This window comes from Ambystoma mexicanum, chromosome 7q (assembly GCF_040938575.1).
Source record: "Ambystoma mexicanum isolate Mex_15411 chromosome 7q, UKY_AmexF1_1, whole genome shotgun sequence".
NCBI lineage: Eukaryota > Metazoa > Chordata > Amphibia > Caudata > Ambystomatidae > Ambystoma > Ambystoma mexicanum.
In genome coordinates, this window is record NC_090941.1 from 633,638,584 (window position 1) to 633,662,483 (window position 23,900).

Consider the following 23,900-nt stretch of genomic DNA (forward strand, 5'->3'; position numbering starts at 1 on the left):
TGGTCAAATTTCTGTAAAACAGACCTCCCATTAATCACTGTTTATGTCTGTACTCAGAACAAAAGGCCTTGTTGTAAAATATCAAGAAAAATACAGCTAATGTGAAGAATGTATTAGAACTAACTCAAATCAGTGGTCCTGTAGATTTTATGAGCACAGCAAGGTCAGAGGTCAGAAAGGATGGCCAGTTAGTATTTGCCACTTTAGAAGAACAGATGTGCACATAAAACTCTGAAACTTGACTTAGCAGAGCAATAAAGCATGATCCATTATGTGCCTGCTTCATGAAAAAACATGCAATGAAATGAATCCTTCATTCCCAGAACATCTGTTCAACATATTTTTTGTTAATTTCAAAACTCTAACAAGACATGTAATGTATAGCTTTGGAACAAAGTGCATTTAAAGACAGAAAATAATGTACTACATTATAAGCTGTATCTTTTGACGCCTTTGCTCAATTGAGAAAACAAGATAAGATTTGAATTCAGAAAATTAGCTCTGATCATATAAATTACAAACAAGATGAATAAATGTGCATGAATTATTAATGAATTCAAACATTCTAATAACTCTGCTATGCCTGCAGCTACAGAGACCTCTAGGATGTCTATGAATTCAGATTTTATTACAATTCTGAATATATAGGCTTCACACATGCATAGTAAAGGCCGATACATGAAATTATAAGGAAAAGACATAGTTAATGTGTTCATTCATTCATTAGCTTTATTTTATGAAACATTTAATTTCCATAATATTTCAGTCCAATCTGAATAGAATTTCTATGGGCAGAGGTTACTCCCAGTTAAACACATTCTCGAATGACAAAGCAACATAAATTGTGCAAATCAAAGCAAAGAGGAGGGTTTTAGGGGTGTGAGTAATTTAAGCGAAACTATCACAGGCACTTCCCTAAAAGAAATTGCTGTGTTTAATAATGCTGCATGGATGGAGTTTGGTGAGTATTTCAAGTTAAACATAAATGAATTAAAGAGATTTCTTGGGAATAGCAGCAGAGGAATAGATCCTATCTGACAGGATACGAGCTGAATGAGGTTACACCAAGACATAGCTAATGGGAATCCTCTTTAAGAAGGCTTTTTTCAGAGGGATATGTTCACAGAAGCCTAGCCAAAGACAGAACGAGATTGCCTGAAAGAAATTCGTGAGAGGAGATAGGATAGACCGAAAAGAAGAGCTTATCTGGTAGAGTTGCCTGGAGCTTATGTTGTCCATGCCTGTCCTAAGCCTTTTAAAAGACAAACCAAAAGTGACTACAATCATCTGCATTTAGATATATGTCCCAAAATGTGTCAATTCCTAATATATCAATTGAAAGTATTTTGGAGGAACCTGTTTACAAGTTATGTCACTAAACAGGTACAATGCCTGTAAAGGAAACATTGTGGAATTATATTTAAAATGGAATGCCGTAGAATAACTGTGTAGGACAGGACATATTCATTATTAATACATGTCTTAAGTGATCAGAGGAGAAATTATATCTGGGTTTCTGAGCATGGTCTGCAATGTGGCTAACATATTTACATCTTAATTTGTGAACACCATAGTTTACATAAAAGAAAAAATCCTGAATACAGTTTTCCACCCTGTGAAGTGGAATAGGGAGGAGGTTATTTTCTCCTCTTTATTTCCAGAAAATATTGTCAATTGAAATTGCTAATGTCATTTTGAAAAATAGATTGCACATAAAAGAAAGGATTCTGCCTTATGTTAACTCCTAATGTCAAGTAAAGTTAATTTGCTAATTCCTTTTCTATTTCTATGCTGTAATCTAATTATTGTGTAACCATTTAATACATCAAAATATTGTGCTCTTCAAAATTAAAGCTTCCACTCTAAACCCAAACCTGCTGATAAAGTAGCCAAGTTAACCCTACTAGTCTTGTAAATGTCTCCACACTAGAAACCATTAGTGGAAAACATTGTAAAGTGATACAATTCTACGTGAACCCAATAATGTTCACTACTGCCAACTCTTGTTCGTGGTTTCAGAGAAAACTGAGTGGATTCTATTGTTTAATGATTTACTCAAAGAATGCCTTTGTGCTTTCTTTGAATTCAATTACAGATAGAGGGCCTCATCAGAAGTTTGGCGGTATCCCAGCAGTAAATTCTCTGGGATACTGCAAAGCAAATAGCGTTACTGCCACTCGGTCCGGTGCTATTAATTCCAGATCCCGAGTTGTGGTAATGCTGTTACTCCCCATTTTGTTAAGAGACCATCGGTATTGGCGCTATTACCACCGGCACGAATAGCACAGCAAATGGGTGGGAAGTGTCAAGATTTACCTCCAGCTCAAAGCTGGATGTAAATCTGCTACTTTCCGCCCAAAGTTGGGATTGGGTGGAACGGTAATGCCGCAGTCATAGCATTAACACTGCCTTTTTACCTTTCTGCCAAACCCCTGATGAGGCTCAAAAGTGTATTTTCATATTGGATTGTATACCTTTGTTTACAATAGTTATCCACGTTTGCTTTATACATTTGGATACATGTATATGTATTCTGAATTTACCAAAAAAGAAATGCCAAGTTGAATTTATTGTGAAGGTGATTTCAGCCTGACACGTGTTTCGAGCTATCCAGCTCTTCTTCCGAGGCTAATTAAACATGATTTTACATCAATTGATTGCGTTAACCATACATAGTCAAAAAACATTTACATCAGTACGACCCACCCAAGGGGTAACATAAAGGTGGTTACACATTGAAACAGAAAAAAGAGGGGTACAGCAATTCAATCCACAAGAGAAATTATTTCGATTCATAATGAAGACACAGCATTGTATGAAGAATAAAGGTCAAACAATTGTATGATGCGAAACAAACAGAAAGAAAAAGGGAGAAGAAAAATAAATTAAAAAGTCATTAGCAACTTGCACTGCTTGGCTGCCGCACCCAGATAGTTATGCTGCCTTATTTTGGTGACCATGCCAATTTTTTTTTTAAAAAGGGGATTGTGTTGTACCTTATATATAAAGAGACCGGATTCCAAATCAAAGGGTAGGCAATTTGCCTATTCCTCATACCAATAAGAAGTAGCTGTTTGGACTGAACCTCTTCACATCAACCAACTGATATTCAGTTCAACTCCAAAGAATTTCTTATTTTATATTTAAATATTCAGAAAACAATATTGTGTCCATGTATAATTGACAGTCCTACATCTCTCGCTTCGCAGTTGCGGGAAGATCTAAATGTTAAAAGCCAAATAGAGCATGGTATAAATTCAAATGCATCTCCCAAAAATGAGAAGCCTAGCAACGTATGCGTGCAAAGCGAAAGAGGCGCATTAGTATTCACTTTACCCACATCCCATGTGGAATGAATGTCTCTGATCCTTGATAATGTTCACATAATTCAGTGTTAATACCCTTACGAGTAATGGAAGCAGTAACTGCTATGCTAGGAAACAGGCAGCCTGTCAGTGCCGCTTACTATATTGCTGTCATCCCGTCATGAAACGCTAAATCGAAAATGCATTTGCATATCAAGTTCTCAGGGACCGTAAGTAAAGAGTCTTACCAGTCATTGGCAAGCTCTTCACCAAATGGACTGTAAGGATGACATCAAATTTGTTTCACTACCACAGAGACGTGGTAATCTGACGTTGAAACTTAGACAATTAGAGGCTAGAATTATTTGCAAATATAGGAGGTATTAAAACTGAATATTGTGAACATTATCAAGGATCAGTAATTGGTATGTGGAATAGGCAAATTGCCTACCCTTTGATTTGGAATCCCATCTCTTTATATATAAGGTACAACACAACCCCCTTTTAAAAGAAAATTGGCACAGTCACCAAAATAAGACAGCATAACTATCTGGTCGCGGCAGCCAAGCAGTGCAAGTTACTAATGACTTTTTTATATATTTTTTTGTCTCCCTTTTCCTTTCTTGTGTTTGTTTCGCATCATACAATTGTTTGACCTTTATTCTTCATATAATGCTTTGTCTTCATTATGAATCGAAATCATTTCTCTTGTGGATTGAATTGCTGTACCCCTCTTTTTTCTGTTTCAATGTGTAACCACCTTTATGTTACCCCTTGAGTGGGGCGTACTGATGTAAATGTTTTTTGACTATGTATGGTTTACGCAATCGATTGATGTAAAATAATGTTTAATTAGCCCCGGAAGAAGAGCTGGATAGCTTGAAACACGTGTCAGGCTGAATTCACTTTCACAATAAATGCAATTTGGGATTTCATTTTTGGCAAAGTGTGGCGCAGTGTTACTGGAACTATGCCTTTCTTTTCTTATCTAACTGTGGTGTATATAGGCAGTATACCCACGCTCTGCAGTGATCTGCAGCCTGTGTCCTTTATCTGAAACCATATTTGTGCAAGAGCTGAGGAACCCTTTGACTTGGTGTGCCGTCAGTTTTTCCTGGTAGATTGTGTTTCTTTTCTGTATACAAGCTGCCTGTATTTATGGAGAAGCATTAGAAAAGCACATACACATACATATATAATGATATATTAAAATGTACAATTCATGCAAACTTCACATACTATACTAGTGTTACGGTCACCTGGTGTCTGCGGGGACGTTGGTCACGGTTGCAGCCCTCCCTGGAAGTGGATCACCCTTATCAGGCTTCTTCCCCTGCATATATGCCGTGGGCTGAGACAATTTGTGACACTGCTCCTGCGTGGATATGAGAGATCGTGAGATTGCTGCTATGTGACTGTGGTCTCTCTCGAACCCTTCGTCCCAAAGAGTGGTGAGCATGCACCGACACATAGGCTCACCTGTTCATTAATAATGATGAACTCTCCATCCTGCTTCTCACTGCAGGGGCGCTTCTTGATGGTCTGAGTTCCTTCACTGGCCCATTGTACGTGGCAGCCCAGACCAGCTGTGGCTTAGCCACTCTTGATAGTAAGTGTCTTATGGCTTTAAAATATTGTCTGTGTTTTTTAATGATGTCTCTCTTCTGCTTTCTCCCAACAGGTGAAATTGCGCCCCTGCGGTAGTTGCGGTGCATGAAGCGAGGCCAAAATGGAAGAGAAAGGAGCCCACGATGCTTCGAAAGCAGGTGAGTGTTGGTTTAATGTTGAGCACGAAGATTTGTCAAAAGCGTGCCCTTAAACGTAATGTCTTTGTCATTTCTAACCTTGTCTTTATCTTTTTCTCTTGCAGGTGCCGTCTTCGGATGAACTGTTCGCTGTGCCGCGATGTTGCGGTTGAAGTGCTGCTTTCCGGAGGTCTGGAGATGGATGATGAATGCCAAAGTCAGCGGTGATGCGTGCCGACGAGAACAGGTCCCAAGGTAAGTGCTTAGGCTGGAAGCTGCAATCAAAGGTAAGATGCGCTCAGGCAGTGGTGAGCGTTACACTACCATCAGTGCAGAATAACGTGCAGCGCTTGTATGAAGGCTGGGCGGACTTATATATTCTCGCTCTGGCCACGCCCATTAGCCTTGGCTACCGGCCCCACCCTGCCACTCCTAAAGGATGCTGCACGTGCAATCCAGCTTTCCCCAGCAGCGACACCCGAATAAATGCACATGGAAGTTCCTGCAGGTGGAATAAAGTACTTTTGCACCAAATAAAGTGTGTCAGCTTACATTTGTTCATGAGCCTGGCGCCAAAGGTGCCAGGACTGAGTCCAGCTGGGCCCCTGCTTTATTGTCCCAAAGGGACAATTATAAGTTGTCTTACCCCTTGCCCTCGTCCCCTGATGGTGCGGGGTCTGTGTTTTCGGGCCAGTGGCCATGACAGCACTCCCTCCCCCTCAAGGCCCCTCTCATGGGTGTTCTTTCTCCTGGTCCTGGCTTGGTGGGATTGTTGCGATGGAATTGTCTGATCAGTCGTGGCGCGTGGACAAATTCATTGGGTTCCCAGGTACGGTCTTGAGGTCCATAACCCTTCCAGTCTATAAGGTAGTACAATTTAGATTGTACTATTTTGGAATCCAGAATAGCTTTGACCTCGTATTCCGGTTCTCCTTCTATGATGTCGGGCTTGGGTGGTGCTTCAATCCGAATACCTGGTTTCATTGGTTTCAGGAGTGAAACATGGAATACTGGATGGATTCGCATATTAGGTGGTAGTTCCAATTTCATGGCAGCAGGGTTTATCACAGCTTTGATTCTTAATGCCCCAAGTACCTGGGACAGAATTCTCGTGGCCCTTTCAGGTGAATGTTTTTGGATGCTAACCAAACCTTGTCTCCGACCTGATAATATGGGGCCTCTCTTCGGTGTCAGTCTGGAAACTGTTACTGCTTCTCTTTAGCTCTGATCAAATGTTCTGCCTCTTTAAGAATCCGAGTGATGATTTTATGTAAGGTTGTCACTGCTGGCACTTCCAATTCATCAAGTGAATCAAAAGCGGACGTTTGAGGATGTCGACCATGCACTGTGTAGAATGGAGTCTGCCTGGTGCTAGTGTGGATGGAATTGTTGTAGGCATATTCGGTCAACCAAAGTATGTCTTTCCAGGATTCCTCAGTTTGTTGCAACATACACCTTAGATATTGCTCCAAGGATTGGTTGGTCCATTCGGTTTGGCCATCGGTTTGAGGATGATGACTAGTGGATAACCGGAGGTCGATTTTGGCTATTTTGCAGCATCTCCTCCAGAGTCCTGAGACAAACTGAGTTCCACGATCTGATATTAATATTGATGGGAACCCGTGTAATCTGACAATCTGTTCCAAAAACACGGTGGCAAGAGCGGAAGCAGTGGGGAGTCCTTTTAACGGGATGAAATGGGCCATTTTGGAGAACAAATCCACAATAACTAAGATGGTGTTATATCTATTGCATGGAGGAAGATCTGTGATAAAGTCCATTGACAACGTATGCCACGGTGCTGGCGGTACCATCAATGGACCCAGTAAACTGGCTGGGTTTAGTTTTTGAGATTTGTGTTGTGCGCAGACACCACAGGTCGCGATAAATTGTGCCATGTCTTTTCTCCAAGTGGGCCACCAATAGTTTTTTTGTATTTTAGCTTGAGTCTTGGCAATTCCTGGATGTCCTTCTACTACTCAATCATGATGGTTTGCTATTATTTGATCTTGTAGTTTTTTGTCCTGAATGTACAGTCTCCCTTGAAAGTATGGTAGATCATTTTCAATGGTGTATTGGTCTCCTCTAGATAGCCATTCCTGTTGCGTTGTGTGATTCATCTGAGATCGGAGATCGGTTTTCAAGTTGTCCAAACAGGTGGTTGCAGTGATTTTTTTCTGGATTCGTTCTTCAGGAATGATGGCCACGGGCTCAGACGTGGTAAAAGCTTCTTTGTCTTCACTCATGCTTTATAGAGCGTCTGCTTTCCCATTGCGTTTCCGGGTCTGTAGGTGATGATAAAATCATATTCTGCAAAGAAAAGTGCCCAACGAAGTTGGCGTGAGGATTGGGCTTTGGCGGTTTTCCAGTATTGCAGATTGCAGTGATCCGTGATGACAGTGACTGTATGTCTCCCTCCAAGAAGGTAGTGTCTCGATGCTTTGAAGGCTGATTTAATCGCTAGCAGTTCTTTGTCTGTGATCACATAGTTCAACTCGGGTGCAGAAAACTTATGGGACCAGAATGCTACAGAATGTAATTGTCCTGTTTCGGGGTTCCTCTGTGACAATACTGCCCCCATGGCTATGTTGGAGGCATCTGTTTCGACAACGTATGGCAAACCGGTCGAGGGTGTCGAAGAACTGGTGCTGTGAAGAAGGCAAGTGTCCGCTCCTGGAAGGCTTTCTCTGCTTCTGAAAACAAAAGGAAATTCTTGTTTTTTCTGAGCAGGGAGGTAATTGGATGTACTATCTGCGAAAACCTGGGAATAAACTGACGATAAAAATTGGCGAATCCAAGCACACTTTGTACTCCTTTTGTGGATGTTGGTGATGGCCATTGGAGGATACCACCCACCTTGCGTGTGTCCATGTGTACTCCTCGTGGTGTAAGCATAAAGCCCAAAAATAAACTTCCTTTACATGGAAGAAACACTTTTCCAACTTGGCAAACAGCCGATGTTGTCGAAGCTTTTCCAATACTGCTCGCACATGGCCGACATGGTCCTCCTTGGAAGCCGAGTAAATGAGAATGTCATCATTGTAGACAAGTGCGCAAACATCCAATAATTCATGAAGCACTTCATTCATAAAAAATTGGAACACTGCAGGGGCATTACATAACCCAAAGGGCATAACCTGGCATTCGAAAAGACCATACTTTGTGCGGAAAGCAATTTTCCATTCATACACCTTTTTAACTCTTACAAGATGATAGGCTCCTCGTAGATCCAGTTTTGTGTAAATTTGAGAATTCTTTACCTGATCCAAAAGCTCTGGAATAAGTGGCAGTCGATATCTGTTTCGTACCGTGATCTGGTTAAGCGCTCTATAGCCAATAGGATTTTGAGTGTGATCCGCTCTTTGACCGGGAATCATTGTGCTGAGTTTCTGGCCTGGGAGATATGCTCTCTTCTTGGGATGCTAAGAGTGGCCCGGAGAGCATTGTTCTGTGTGACTTGCAGTCTGTTTATGTTTTTTGCCAATATGCCTGCTAGGAGGGCATTGCAATAGTCCAGTTTGGCTCCAATGGTTGCTCTGGCTATTGAAAGGCAGTTAGGTTTGGAGAGGTATGGCTTGATGGCGTTTATACGTTTGGTGGTATGCGCAGATGAGGGAGTGATTGCGCTGACTTGTCTGGTCATTGATAGTGAGGAGTCTAGGTAAACTCCCAGTGTCTTGACAGCTGTGGATACAGGGATGATGGAGTTGTCAATGGAGAAATTGGCGTACATTTTGTCCAGTTTGTCTAGGGTGCTCTGTTGACCTAGTATCATGATTTCAGTCTTGTCTCCATTAAGGCAGAGGCCATTAACTGCCATCCAATCCTGGATGATGGAGTAGATCGTGTGGAGTACCTTGGCGTCTTCGTGGTGTGATCCTGAGAGAGGTAGAAGTACTTGTGTGTCGTCCGCGTAGTTCGTGTATGTGATACCATGTGAGTCGAGTTTGTCAAAGAGAGGCTTAGTGAACAAGTTTTAAAGTGTGGGTGCAGTGCAGGATCCTTGAGGGACCCCGCAATGGATTGTAGTGGGTGTGGCATTAGCAGTGTCCGAGAAGACTTTCATGGCTCTTCCTTCGGGGAAGGAGGTGATCCAGAGAGCTGATTCTTTAGAGAAATTGGCTGAGTTCGTGAAGTGTGAGGTGAGGGTCTTGTGATCAATCAGATCGAATGCGGTTGAGAGATCTATGAGGAGCAGTAGGGCTGGCTTGCCCTTATCCATGATTTGGGTGATCTGAATCTTCAGATCCACCAGGGCTGTTTCGGTGCCGTGTCCTTTCCGGAAGCCTGATTGCCTAGTCCCTAGGATGGAGTGGGTTTCCAGAAAGTGTTGGATTTGGCAGTGTGCGGCTTTGTCCAGTAATTTCAAGAGGAATGGCACTGTAGTTATCGGTCTGTAGTTGTTAGGTTGTAGGGGGTCGAGGGTAGGTTTTTTTAGGAGGGGGCGGACCCAGGCCTCTTTGAGGCTAGCTGGGATAATGCCTGATTTAAAGGACGCATTGATGAAGGCCGTAAAGAGCGGCACAAAGCAGTCTGTGTAGTCTTTGATGAGCTTGGGCGGGCATATATCGCCTTTACAAGGGGAGGGTTTGAGATTTTTCAGTACGTTGATAACTTCTGGTTCAGTGACGTCCCTGAAGGAGAAGTCAGGTATGGTGGGCTTAGACGAGGTGGGTGTGGAGTTGGTAGGTTTGGTTCCTGTCTGTTGAGGTAATGCTTTGCAATGGTCTTTGATTTTCTTTTGGTGAAGGTCAATTTTGTGTATCATGGCAGCTTGGATACTAGCACACAAGACTTCATCTTTGATTATTTCATCAGGTGTATTGGGGGGGAGAAGAGCTTTTTAAAAATGGCGAAGATTTCTTTAGAGTGCAATTTGGCATTAGAGATTTGTGTATTGAAGGCGTTGGCTTTGGCAGCTGTGATAGCTGTTTTGTATTGGTGGGAGATTAAGTTGAATTTGTTTTTGGCACTGCTGAGGGGTTGGTTTGCCAGTTTTTTAGTGCTTCTCTTTTGCGGGAGCGCATTGAGTGCAGTTCTTCAGTGAGCCAAGAGTTGGCGTGTAGTGATTTCTTTTCTTTTTTCCATTCGTGTGGTGCTATTTCATGAATAGCTTTAGTGATGACATCTTTGAAGATGTCTGCTAGGATATTGTGGTCATTAGCGAAAGGGGGTGCTTTTTCGGGGGTGTTGAGGTAAGGGCACAGGTTATCCTCTTTAAGCTTTTTAGAGCTTCTGACTTGTGCAGCGATAGCAGGGGTCAGAGTTTTGTGTTTTTTAGTGATGGGAACAGAGAATTCGATACAGTTGTGGTCGGTCCAGGGCAGTGAGGAGTTAGAGGTAATAGTAGCGAGGCAATTATGGTCCGCGATCCAATCTAGAATGCGGCCTTTGGAGTGAGTTGGACTTTCTACTTTTTGGGTGAAGCCTAAGTCACTAAGTTCCTTGGTGAGGGTGACCGCAGGTTTGTCTTTAGCATCATTGAATCCCAGATTGAAGGTCTCCTAGTAGAAGGGTTTCAGTGTAGCTTTTGATATTATTACTGAGAATGTGGATGATGTTTCCTGAGAGTCTAGGGTGAGGCCTCGGGAACGGTATAGTAAGTGAATATTGATGGTACTGTTGGGTGACAGTGTGAGTTTGGCCGATAAGAGGTCAGAGTTGCTGGTCGAGGAGTGACTGACAAGTCGGAGCTGGAGGTTCTCCTTGTAGATGAATGCTACTCTGCCTCCTATTTGTTCAGGTCTGTCTTGTCTGAGTATGGTGAAACCTGGTGGTAGTGCAAGTGCAATGGCGGGGCCTGATGCTTCATGTAACCATGTTTCTGTGATGGCTAACAGGTTAATGTTGTTGTTGGTTAAGAGGTCATGAATATCTGATGCATGAGCTGGGACGGAGCGGACATTGAGGAGGGCACATTTGATGTGAGGTGTGTGTAGTTTGTTATTGGAGGCGTGGGTGTCGGATGTGTCTGATATGTTATGTGTGGTGACATTGTGGGGTATGGTTTGGTTAGTGGGTGGTTGTTTTTAGGTATGCAGAAGTTCAGTGCGAGGGATGTGTTTGGAAGTGGTGCGGGAGCTCAATCTATAGTTTCTGTGTTCTATAGGAGTGGGTTGTGTGCTGATTACTGCAGTCAGTGTGTGAGCTCTAAGACTTTCTAGTCTATACATTATTGTGATGCAGGGTGCAGGGGGTGCGTCTGTGAGATGTGAGTGTGTTTGTGAGGTATCCAGGGCAGTGGGTTGAGTGGGATTGGGGAAGGGCCTTTGTGGAGTGGGTGTGATGGGGCGGAGTGAGGTGTAAAGTTGGAGAGCAGCGAGTGTTGCAAGGAGAGTGAGCAGCGTGGTGGTAGCATCAGCGAGCTTGCAGGAAGCTATGGGCATTATTGTACACTGGTAGGGCTGTGGGTACTGGTGGGCACAGTCAAATTGGGTTGGGTGGCCCCGGTCAGTGGCGGCAGGAACAGATTGGTTCACAGTGGGCTGAAAAGCATGCTAAGGTACAGAGAAATGTCAATGTGGCCTACGAACAGCAACAGGCACAGTCAAGAGGGCAAATGTGGCCTATAAGCAACCATAGGTACACTCAAAATGGCAGATGTGGCCTAGGACAGCGCAACATAGGCATATCATATAGTTCAGCTGTGTGAGTGCAGAAAAACTTTTCTAGCAGGGGGGCTAGATGCGGTTTTGCCAAATTTACTACAGGATACAGAAGTTTCAGCACAGTAGGCAAGTCATACCGTTTGGCTAGCAGAATACTGGGAGGCAGTTCTAGCAGTAGGGCTAAATGCGGTTTGCCAAATGTTCAACAAAATACAGTTTCATCACATCAGTTTCATACAAGGTAGGCATAATATGCAATTAGGTTACAGTGAATATTATGATGAGAAACCTTACTCGGATAGGCTAGGTGGGAGGCAGTGCTAGGCTAGATGCAGATTATAGCAGTGAGGCAGTGCTAGGCTAGAAGCAGGTTCAAACAGGGAAGCAGTGCTAGGCTAGATGCAGATTATAATAGAGAGGCATTGCGCTTTGCTCGAGCTACAGTCATGGTGGGCAATATTGTGGCTCGCAGACAATAAGTTACACCTTTACAGTTCTTTCTAATGAACAGATATGAGGACAAGCATAAGGTACAGAGCATACAGGGTAAAATATGCTGATATGGCTATACGGAGGGCGCGAGTGCAGCGGGCTACGCATATATGGCAGTCAATAGAGAGAGCAGGGCCTAACAGGACACATAAAATTATAACATGCATTTGAATGATAACAGGTATTCGCGGTTACCATCGGCTCAGAGGCACAGCTGATGCAAGAAGTTAGCCATAAAGGATCTATACGATAATACAAGCCCTAGTGTCTGGTGGGGAGTAGGTGGGGTAGCCTCTGAGATATTTCCCTCTGAGAAGAGTGTGAGGCATAGTTGCATACTAGCCCCCACCCTTTTCAACTTACTTTTCAATGAGGGTTCGGTTGACAATCCTATGACTATCTCAGATGTTCCAGTTTTGAGAGGAGAGAAGATTCAGGCTATATTCTTTGCCGATGCTGTGGCAATTCTTTCACAAACTCCTCTTGGCCTAGAAATGAATAAGGAGAAAATAAAGCTGATGAGCTGTGATGAACAACTTTGTGCATGGTCAAGAGCCAAGCTCAATATATTTAATGGCAATATTATAATAATAATAATAATTTGTTTTTTATATAGCGCTTTATTCTAAAGTGCTTTACATAGGAGTTATTCACATACATTATGTAGTAACTTTGGTTTGAAAGTACTGGTTCCTGTGTTTCAATTGTCTGGGTCTTATAATATGGGCCTGGCCTTATAACACACATGGAATGTTAGTGTGGCTGTGTGAGGCATCTGATTCTGTGTTCTGTGGGAGACATTTGGTACTGCCAGTTGGTTGGAGAGCTGATCAGGGTGTGTGGTGCCTATGTTTCTTGCTACCATGTATCTTGCTGTGGCGTGCAATCTGTGAACAAGGACCTAAGCAATAAAGCAGCATTACCTTACCACTTGGTGTCTTGGCCATCACTGGACTGAGAGGCACATCAATTCATTGCCGACAAATTGTGAGTTGCTGGGGGGGAGCAAGGAGAGCAGGCATTGCACTCGAAAGTGCCACCAAGCAGCATTTTCCTTGTAGACCTTCCTGGCCAGGTGGCGTGTCTACAAAGGCAGCCAGGTCAGTGGTGAGAGGAGAAAGTTCAGTGAAGCCGCCCATGGCATCAGAGCAGTAAGACCCACGCACGGGGTCCAGGAGTAGAACAACACTGTGCGTACACCCAGGCTACGGGTGTCCGAGTAGCCTACTTGCAGCCAGGTGGTGCAGTAGCATGATGCCAGCAGGAGCAAGGAAGGGTGCCGGCATGGAGGTTGACCTGGCAGTTGGTTGAGGTAGGTGTCGTTTGGTGTGGACCCTCAAGGAGCACAGCATTGGTGAAATCGGGAGTCCCAGTATGGCTTTGGACTTGACACCTGCGAGGCACAGGTGGCATCTTTTGTGCCGGTATGGATGCGGCCTTTGTAAAACATCACTGGTGAGCGGGCGACCGTTGGCCCGATGGGAGCCTGCGTAGCTCCTCACTTGGCCAGTGTTGAGGTCATAATGATGACCATGTCTGGTGATGTGGGAGCGCGACCGCATCAGCGTCATGAGTTCAAGAGTTGGTGTGCGTTTGGCCATTGTCCCGCGCATGGTCCGCTCAAAGTAAAGCGTGAAGAATCGCATTGTGCTTTTTGGATTGTCCAGGGGTCTGCGCAGGAATGTTGTGCAAAGCGTGCATCTCCTGATACACCAGATGACAATGCAGGACAGAATTTAAGGGTACTTCACCCTGGTACTGTATACGGGTCACCGGAGGTCATAGAGGTGCATAGTACTATAGGGATTAGTGTGCTCCAGTCGCAGGATCTCAGCCAATCTCAAGATATTTGACTTGGATTCGTGCAGGGACGTCATTTGGGGGTCGCCAGAGGTCGCAAGAGCGACCGCTGCCGATTGGCCAGCGACCTCTGTCACTCTCTTGCGACCTCTGGCATTTCCTCCAATCAGAGGAGGAGGGGGCGTGGCCACCACTCAAGCGGTGCAGCGTGCTGGTGGTCCTCCATTTTGTGAGCACTGCAGCGAAGCCAGCGTGCAGCAGCAGCTTCGTGGTTTCTCTTGGTGCCAGAAAGTCCAGGCCAACTAACTTCTTCCAAGCTAACACACAGCGGTGAGTCAGTCTGTGTTGTGTGTGTGACTGAGGTCGGGGGCGAGCGGGTGTGTGTGAGCTGCTGGGTGGATTAATGTTGCTGGCGTGTGCCGCCGTAGGCCCCAGGCCAGTGCCTTAAGTGGCACTACAAATCGAGCCGGGGCCCATCGAGGGAGCGTGGCCCAACAACGTGGTCTTGATGGGCCGTTAGGCCACGCCCCCTTGACGAGCCCCGGCTCAATGGGCTACTGGCACCCCTGCCAGGCAGCCTTTTGTAGAGATTAGCACCCTCTCCCCTATGGGGGAGAGGGTGCTGATCTCTGCATTTATTTTGTATAGGCTTGCCTGGCAGGGGACAGCGCCTCGCCTATTCAGCCTTAATGGTGGTGCTGCCCCTCGCCAGCTGGGGAGGGGCAGCGTCACCATTAAGGCTGAAAGGGTGAGGCCACTGGAAGCAGAGGCCTTTTTCCTAAAGACTGAAACTCCCGCGAATCCGCGGGAGCTTCAGTATTTAGGAAGCAAGGCCTCTGCTTCCAGCGGCCTCACCCTTTCAGCCTTAATGGTGGCGCCGGCCCACGTGCATCCCTTGATTAAAGGGATGCCTCGCAGGTGCGGCGCCACCATTATAGCTGAAAGGCATTTTTTTCTGAAGCCTGAAGCTCTCGCACACGAGCGAGAGTTTCAGGCTGTAGAAAAAAATGCCTTTTCGTGTAGTGGCCGGGGCTGCCCGGGGAGATTAGTGGGCCCCGGCAGGGCCCCGCCTCAAAACGAAATTTCGGAACCTGCCGGGGCCCAGCCCCGGCAGGCCCCGGCCCACTTAAAGCCCTGCCCCAGGCTGAGGTCAGATGTGTGCTCTTGTGGCATTCCCCTGCGGCCGCCAGGACCAGGTGGAGCCTAGGTTGCGTGTGTGCTGTGCTAGCCCACTACCCGCCTGCGGCCGCAGGCGGATAGCTTGGCACCTCAGGCGACAACAGCTACACGTGTTGCTTAATACCCAGAGGTTTCTAAGCATGGACCTGGGGATCGAACCTGTTTTGCTCCCACGTCGTCTTGCTTCCAGTTGCCCCTGAGCTAGGAATCTGCCCCACGGACTGTCGAGTTGCTAAGGTTTAGCCACCCCAGTTTCTCCCCCTTAGAGTCCCTAGAATATAGACAGTGGCCCCGATTTATAAAGTATCATGTGTGTCCCGGCCTTGCAATATTCTAAAATGTCATTGGCAAGGAATGTCAACATATGATATATTATGGCATTTATAACGCGCCTATACACAAAGTAAAACACAGTACCATTGGAGAATGATGAAGCTTCTCTCTGCCTCTTTCCATAGAATTGGGGGTTTTGTGAATTTACCTCATTGGCGAAGGAGCATGGATTCAATACAGCAACTAAGTGCGCTGCACACATCTGTAATACCTCAAATACTTACACACAATTGGAGCTAAAAGCCTAAAATCTGATTCCTCAAGCAGAATGTAATCAGGGTCCCAACACACTCCACTGGCAGGGTGCCTATGGCCAAGGGCAGGGAGCTCTGCTTTCGGGGTGGGGGTGTGCATGCATGCAAATGTCTGCTTGCTCTAGTCTGTGTGTGCGTTTGTGGGATGTGGGGGGCCTGTATCTGGAGTGCTGCAGGGCTTGGTTGGCCCAAATCAGGGGGCTTTATCTGGAGTGTTGCGGGCTACGCTCTCGGCCCCCTAGCTGTGTGGTCTGTGCGCTCCCTGGTATCTGGAAGGGACCCCTGTGCCTGGGGTGCTTCTCTGGCCCCTGGGTCCGTGCTGTGGAGGTGTGTCTGGAGTGCAGGGTGTACTGTCTCTCTGTGGCCTCCCTTCTCTCACGCCTCCTTGACTGGGCAAGTGTGGTGGGAGTCGTGGAACCCTGCCGGTCCCTCACACAAAGGGGACATGTAGACTTTTCAACAGAGTCACTTCGCAGCACAATCGCTCCTTACCTGAGACAACTGTCCTTCCTGCATCTTCATTGAAATGCCTCCTATGCAGCAGAGATCATATTGAGTTGCTCAGTGCTCGCTGGAATCCAGCTCTGTGCATTCAAAATATCATCATCATAAAAATAATGGGCCAATGAATATCTGCCACAATAATCAGTTCTGCCTCTGGGTAAATAGTGAGGGGTTACGCTGCACGCCCCAGTTTCCCAGTGTATGACCTCACATGGTGATGGGACGTCACCATCCACCTCTTCCCAGCCACATTAGGGTCACTGGGTGTAGGGTATTCAGTTTCAGGAGTATAATTCGATAATATCACGTCACCCCAAGTGCTCATGTGAGTGAGGGGAGGCTAGATGTGCCGGGATGAGAGGTACCACAGGCTCCAGGGATGCCGGGAAACGGAGGGTGGAATAGGCTGCTGGGTGGCCGGATTGCAAGGTCAGAAGCAGGGCACTGCAGTTAATGGTAGTCTGGAAAGCACACCCCTCAGTGCGTTCAGTCAGTATCTTGTCTCTATGACAAATGATATTCTGGTGTGCTGTTGTACAAATGATTCTTCCATTCTGATAATTTGTTTTTTATTTTCAGACCTGCATCTTCATGTGGAGTTCCTTCCTTTCTGTGTCAGAATCTTCACCTTACATGCCACTGAAACAGCAGCCTCGGACACATCTGTCAAGCCACTGTTCTGCTCAATCTGGTAAGAAACTACATTTTAAGTCTTATGATCAGAGTGAAGGGTTGGGCATTATCCCAAAATCTATACAATAGTACTAATTGTTGGAATGTGTACCATTATGGAGAGGTGAGGGGTGTGGAGGACAATGAACATGTAGGAACAGAAACCTAGGCATATAAAGAGTGTTGGTGAGTGTGGGAGTAATGCAAAATGCAGCCAGGATTTTTTCCCCGTAAAATATGGGGACATGACTTATGAGGCTTTTGGTACTGAAGGTGGCATCGCTCAGTAATGCACTGTACACCTTGAACACATTTTGAACTAATCTTTTGGCAGCCAAAATAACACAAGAAGAAGAATTATTAAAAACTGTGGATGCCATACATGTTTTCTGGTGAAATATTCTCCCTCTCGCCTTTTATCCTGGCTTTCCCCTATCCCCATACCCGCCTATCCGTCCCTGTCCCCCCAGAATGTGATTTCGCTCTGTAGTCCTGTTGAACTAACAGGGCAGATCCAGATTAAGAGGGGATTTGGGTTCATACACTTCGCGTGGCAACATGGACCTTGACACTGCTACATATGATGATCCATTCTTGTATGAAATGTCACAAAACACTGATATCGTAACCATATATTTCTTAGTGTACTGAGGGGATAATGCTTTATGAGGCCACTTCCTGTGATGTCATGTGGAGGGCGTGGTCAAATGACATCACTTCCTGTGATGTCGAGTGGGGTGTGGTCAAATGACATCACTTCCTGTGATGTCACTCTTATGGGCGTGGCACTGTGATGTCACTTCCGCTACCCCTGGCGTTTTGGTGAAATGACGTCCCTGGATTCGTGGAGGTGTTTCATGAACCCAGCTGGGGTTGGTGGTGATTAGTGCAAGTCGGGTTCTTATCATGTGTTGGGGCCTATGCTCACGTGTTGTGTTGTCCTTGTTTTGTGCCTTGGCCCTTTGGTTAGTAATGGTGCTTGTGTTAGCTTATGAGGCCTAGTGTGAATCCGATTGGTGTGTATTTTGTCATGGACTTCGTTTAGGATGTGTGGTGATTACACAAGTTTTGCACGTTACCAGAGCTAGGTGCTCAAGGAGGAGTTTTAAATCACAGAGTACATTATTCTTTATTAGCACACCATTGTATTAGGGTTAAAGGGACTGGACATTTCCTCCTGGACTTGAAGATGGGGATACACTGTCCAGTGTTCTCCAATATATTTGGTATAATGCATATGTTTCCTTTGCATTTTAATGTGGACTTGAGGGTGCAGGGTAAACCGGGCAGTGTTCCTTAATATTATCCGTACTATGTATAACCCTTTGCATTTTAGGTTGCAGACAGGTATATTTTAGTGTGTTTTCCTTTACAGGTTGTGGACGGACATTGTTTTGGGGAACATCATTTACTCGCTATCCCAGTGCAGGGCATGCAGGCATTGGGGTGGTGGACATGTTTTTGGATGTTGGGCATATGTGTCATTTCATCATGTCACTGTGTCATGTGGGGTTGTGGAAATGGCCAAGCAGGTTTCCTGCTTCTTTCATGTTGGCAGATGATCACCTGGGTTCCAAATATCTGTGTGACAAGTCCAGACTTATATGGTAGGGTGTCTGCACTCTATTGTGCTGGGCTCCAGCTTTTGCAGGGTTTCCAGCTATTGGAGTTGTGAGTTTTAAACTCAAGGATGTGTTTTATTACCAGTTTTTTCCATCTCTGAGGTGGGTCGATTTGGGCAGTTTGCTAGTTATTGGTTGACACTTTGGGCATAATTCACAGAAGTGTTTTATAATGGCATAACCCCATTGGAAAATGCTCTGTGAATTAGGCCCTTTCGTATTTACCTTTGGGATGCAGGTTTTCAGCATCTCTGTTTGGTTTGTTGTTGGCTCTGTTGGCTCTGCAAGATGGTTCAGCAGTGTGTGAACTGAATTGGGATTTCCTACAATATGCATTGTTCTAGCCAGGCAGTTCAGCGTTCCTGGGGTTTGCACGGGATGTGCATGTGGTCAGTGTTTTTAGGTGTTCCCATATGTTTTGGGTTGCTAAGGTCAATTAATGTGGCTCAAGGAAGAGTTTACATTGGGTTGTGCTTGGATGTGGCAGGTCCAAGACCCTGTGGGGAGACCAGGGCCAAGGGATGTTTAGTGTTGTTCATGTGGTTCTGAAGGTTCGGGTTGTATATTTTCGCTCGGGGGAGAGCAACGTTTCATGCTTGGACGTGGAAGTTCTGAGGCTCTGGGGGGCAGACCAGAGCAGAAGGAGGTTTGTTCCTTTGTTGGTCATTCCTGTATGGGCAAGATAAGTTATATGGTTCTTTGGTCATAGAGGTGGACTGGGTTATTTTGTTTTGGTAGGGTTTTGTGTTAGAAGCTTGTAGTGGGGTTTCTTTAAAGTAGTTCTGTTGTTATTCTGTTGTTATTCTGGTTATACAGCAAGGTGTTGTATTCTGGGTGGGTACCAATTTGTGTGCGTCTATGCATTCCCATTTGGGTGAGCTATGTGTGTGGGATTGTTTTCAGCTTGTATCCAACAGGTTTCAATGCTGCCTGGGTGAGATTATGGTTCGTCCTGTCTCTCTCTATTTAGTTTGCTTTCGAGAAGACGTAGTTCTCGTCTTCTTTTTCTTTCTACCTTGTGCGTTCTGTATCTGGGTACGGAATGTGGTCAAGTTTTCTTTTGGTGGCCACATTGTTGGGAGGTGTTCATGTGGGGTGAAATATAGCCCCTGAATGTCAGAAATAAAAAGACCAGGCCATTATTTAACAGTGAAGCTGACTGGTGCTACCCATTGAAAAATGCAGGCCAGTCCAAAAACCCTTCTGTTTCTGACTTAAGTCCTAGGACATGAACAGAAATGGGCCTCTTTCAACTTTACCAGAACTAACAGGCGCTTAAATGAAGGAAAATTTGCCTGGAAACTTAAAAGTTCTGGATGTGCCCAATGCATGGCAAAAGACATATGTGGTTGAAAATGCTGTTTTCCTAAATACATGGAAAGCTACACTTTCTACTTAAAGAGACAGATAGCAGCGTGTACATTATCTTCAATTCAGCACAATGTTGTGATCCAGAAATGTAAAGTGGAGCCAATCACTATGCATTTATCACGAATAAAAACATTTTCTTTTGAACATTAAAATGACATAATTTAAAAGGAGAGGCCTACTTGAGGTAGTATTGAACACTGGTGCTCTCTGATAACTGGCCTATTTGGTGAAGTTCTGAATGTACCTCAGGGTTATTATTATGGAAGCAAAAACTATATGTTATGAACAACAGGTTTAAATGTAATTTACTATACAAATGGTTAAACACAATGGCATGCAAAATGTCAAAATGTAAAAACCTTTTGTTGATCTAAAGCTCTTCTTTTAGAAGAAGTAATGCAGAGGGGTATTTCCACTGAAATGAGACTAGCCTATGGCCTGTTGGTTGGGGCTCTCTGGGAGAAAGATGTCTGGTTGTCAATCAGTTGGTGATAACATGTCCTGCAGAAGTGACCTAGGGTCAGGGCTTCCCGTAAAATGTGCTTAAAACCTGAAGCAGAGACCTTTGAAACTCTTGAGTTGAGAGCCTGTAAGCATATTTGGGAATCGAAACCGAAGGAAAATGTGGGGGCTAGGAAAGTGAGGGAGGCTTGTCAGGCAGGGGTTTAATTAATAGAGGAATACATTATGTTTCATAAAGAGAGCATCGTATATGCCACAATGCTCCTTCCAGACTTTTATTAAAGGTTCCAGAAATTTCCTTTGAACCATGCTAAAACGATTTCTGTGTGATAGACATAACAGAGGTTATTAAGAAGAATTGAAAGTTGGTGTGAGGGTGAAGGACAAAATTAACGTTTGTATGATGAAGTGTCATATTTTTCACTAGTATGGTCTATGAGGAAATCAAGAAAATGGTAACTCTACTCAGGAAGGGCATGCCGAGGTAAAATTAGTATGGTCTGATTCACCGTAAAATATAGAACTCATATATTATATATATATATATCATCATCATGGGGTTATTTGAAAGACTCAGGGAGTTATTACAGTATGAGACTTTTCAGAACAAAAGATGCAGGAATCCATGTCAATTTGAAATGATGTATCTATTACCCTCCCTCAGCATACATCATACATATCTCCCTACTTCTGGTCCTATCAGCAGCCAGTGGACATTTTGGTGGGAGGTGAAGGGAACATACTAGCCAATCCTGCCCGTGGGAATCATGAAAAGGTTGCTGTGTCACTAGCCATATAAAAGGACTGGTTTGCATCAGAACTGTGTTTTTTGTGAATTATTCCGGAAGAGAGCTGTTGCTGGACTAGCAGAGAGGCCTCAATCCTTGCATTGGAGACAGTGGCTGGGACATAGAGAAGCTAGCTTGGACCCAAACCAGAGAAGCAGATGGAGTCTGGGTGCAGGAGAATATCTCTGACTGAAAGTCCTTGACCAGACCTGTGCTGTCTTCCGAGCAGGCCTGCTGTTATCCTTGACCAAAGCCTCCCATGTAAATTGATATCCCAAAGCCATCAATTGTGTGGGGAGCTACCTACTTTTATCCCTTTCCATTAGTAGGCTAGAGGTGGCTGAAACTGGGTAGGCCCTTCGCACAATGTATTAAATCTCACTCAAACTTATTTCCCCATTAGAAAATCACACCTCTGTTGAAATTGCATTGTGTTGGGGGCAGCCATCCTTAAACAGTTCCATTAAAATGTAGGGAGGGGGGAAACTGTAGATCCTTAGCATATTTGATTAAAGTAAAACAATTCATTCCCACATAGAAAATCATGGGATGTGTGGGATGTGTGGGATGTCCTAAACCACTAGTCCATGCCCTGCAACATCACTGCGCATTGCTTGCATCAGAAACATCAGAAATGGCCGCCGGAAAGCATGGTGTTCGCTAAAAATCACCCAGAAGTGCCGCAAATCCACTTTTGCCCATGTCAGTGGTAACACAGAAGACCACTGCCAAAACTCATCATTTGGCTGCCCACAGAGCAAAATCATTGCAAGGGAAACACAGAGCTGCTTTAAAAATCTGTTTTTCCATGGCTGTGAAAAGTGCAAAAATCATGGTTCTGAAATATCACAAGAGATCCAACTTTCTTGTTGGGTGTGAAACATCACTGTATATAAAGAATTCACCTGAGCACAATGTTAGCAGAAACATATTTTATCAGAACAAAATCCACATTTAAAGATGCTTGCTTGAAAGAAATATGTCAAAAATGGGTGCAATACCGTTACTCATCTCTCTCAGAAGAGAGACGATCTCTAAACCTGTCATTTTAAAGTTGTACATTGAATAAAAATATGCCAAAGAAGAGACTTCCTATCAAAAGCAAGATGGGTTGCTATAATTCAATCCCTATATTTTAAGAAGGCTGAAATGAAGAGATTTGTGGATATTTGTTAAAAATGTAATTTGTATTTTAGGACAAAACTGAACTTGGGTTTCAAAGTGAGTAAAGCCAACTACACTCGGCTTCAAAGACATTCCACACCCTTTTACCCAACAGAGGAATCCTTCCCATGCTCTCTGCTCAGAAACTGGCAGGCTGGTGTGAAAGGAACTGGGAGGGGGACTTTGGCCTGTTGTTCTGCTAGCAGACAAAGGACTCCCTTGAACTGAATGGAAATGCTAATTTGGGTGTGAACAGAAACCAGCCCTGGCAGGAAGACAAGCCCATGTGACTCTCTAGCCAAGCCAAGACCTTGGAGGCGGAGACAAACAATTGTGTGTATTCAGAGAGCACAGAAAATATTGTTTTTGAAAAGACTTATAAAAAATTGTACCAAACTGGCAAAAATATGGAATGTGGAGATTATTAAAATTAAAAGATTGCTCACAAGTAGAAACTACTCTGGAATTTTTGCGATGTTCAGAGACTGAACTATCAAAATGTGGACTTTGTAGCAGTTGTGATTATGTAAAAAATATGAAAATTTACAGGAATATGCCCAGATGGTATGTGCATGTATGTGGAAAAAGTTGTACAGATTTAACATTGAAAAACCAACCAAAAGCGCGAAAAATTGTCATTTGTGAACCGAAACTCTTATGAAGATGGGACTTGAACAGAGACGTGCCTTAATTAATCTGTGATGTGTATATATAATATTAACAAGTTGGGGATATTGTGCATATGTTTTTTAGGAAAAATAGATTTTCTGGAACAGAAGTAAAAGGGGAGGATTTTTCTCTGGACCATAAACACAGTGTCACTCTGACACATCATGACACTCTGTTCCTCCTCAAATCAGGGGAGAGGGAATTCTCTGACCTATCAGATTCTTAGAGGGTTGGGCATAGTATAATCAGCCTCCCCACCCCTTTGGAGAATGGATAAATAGGGACTGCTGAGGACAGGCAAGACACACACATTCACCCATCACTGATCGACTGGCGAAGCACTCTGAAGGAAGATCCAGACTCCAGAACCCATATCCAGACTCGAGAACCCTGAAGCAGAGGCCCAATCCAAAAAGCTGAACCCTTCTCAGTGGGCCTTTAAAATCTTGCAACCTGATTTAACCCCTAAACTTCCACGGGGCCTAACCCAACTAAGGCAACAGCCTGACTGAGCTGTTTTGCTGCTTCTGGCTAAGAAACCATGCTAGAACCCCGAGATCCAGATCAGTAGAGCAGAGCTGTAACCCAGAACCAACCCGTCAGATCCAGTCCAACAGGCCGTGCAGACCAGAGTGACTTGCTCAGAGCAGAACCAAGCGCCTGAGACCTGTCCGGTGGCGAGTGAATTCCAGCCAAACCTTTGACCAGATCTTGACGGGCCTATTCCATTCCAAACCATAGTTGTGAGTATTTAGCATAGAACTGTCCATAGCAAATCTCTTAGTTTAAAGTAATCTCATCCAACCCATTTCAACATATCCAAATTGCATTGTAGAATCTCTTGTGTCCATCCTGAATCCTTCTCCAATGCATATAATTCTGTGTTATTTGTAGTGTTAATCATCTTGGCGCTAATATATTTGCTGGAGAAA